This window comes from Aplysia californica, unplaced genomic scaffold (assembly GCF_000002075.1).
Source record: "Aplysia californica isolate F4 #8 unplaced genomic scaffold, AplCal3.0 scaffold00242, whole genome shotgun sequence".
Lineage (NCBI taxonomy): Eukaryota > Metazoa > Mollusca > Gastropoda > Aplysiida > Aplysiidae > Aplysia > Aplysia californica.
This window is the reverse complement of record NW_004797512.1, coordinates 453,383-454,628: the sequence shown is the minus strand read 5'-3', so window position 1 is coordinate 454,628 and position 1,246 is coordinate 453,383.

Here is a 1,246-nt window from a genome sequence, read left to right as displayed (position 1 = left end):
ATTATTATTACACTACGACACAGCCAGCTAGTCCGTCGTTAGGCCAAGCCAGCTTGTCGCACAGCCACTCCTTGTGTGTTTCATCACTGGTGGGAAAGTACGAATCAATACTCCAATGAACTTTTTGGAAAATGGTAAAATAGTAGGCCTATACGACCTCTGAGTTTAAAGTCAATTTCCCAAAGGATCGACCCAAATGGGGAAATTGGCAATCTCATGTAAGATAAGATAAGATAAGATGATACTTTATTATCCCAGAGGGAATTTTTTCTTGGCTGTACCGCACCGTAAAAACACATGCAGGTATACAAAACAAGTTTAAATATATATTACTCTCATTAAAATCCAATATGAAAAGAGAAGTAAAGCTGACAAAATGTGCACATCACATCAGATGCATCATTCAACCACATGCAGGAATTTAATTACAAGACCTTTGGAGTTATATGGATACTTACTCTTAAGAGCAGCACACGTCTATGCTCATTCTGACAAGAGCCTTATTTTAATTAGAGGTACATATCTGTCGCTGCCTGATTTGAAAATTTGCGTGGAAAAGGGGTGTGGTGGTCGTTTATAATGCTTTTTTATCTTTTTTTATACGTGTGGTGTTAAACATTTCATCAATTCTAGTAAAACCACTAGGCTACCGTCCTCACCGCGAACTTTTGTAAAAATAATATGTTGGCTTAATTTTATTTGTAATAGATTAAAAATGACATTCAATTTACGATAAAAAGTTGTATGCAGTAAACTAACTGGCCCCTTAAAATGCCCATAATCAACTTAAGCAAATTGTCACTTTAAGACGCAGGGGCGAGTTAATTGTATTACTTGTAGATAAACTTTGGCAAGATCGGCCATTCACTTGGCTGGCAACTGGGGACTGGTACTAACAGGGATGTGGGTTTCGTTATGCACCACAAATACTTGCTAGAGCAGTTACCTTCCACGAACAGAAGAAAAGTTGCTAAATGGAATGACATTTTAAAGTGACTTTGAGAAACTTCAAACGGATCGCCAGATACCAGCCCGATGACCAAAAGGTTGGCGGGCGCCCATGAGGCTTTTGTATTGCCTTATATAGTCACCCCGACCATGACTAAGGCACCCCCTGTCAAAACCTTACCTTACATATTATTTTGTTTAAAAATATACACGTTCTATGGCTCATCTGACTGTCTAAGAGCGTAATACTCACCTTTATACTTTTAAGTTATCGATTTCGTTCACTTTACCCCCCCCC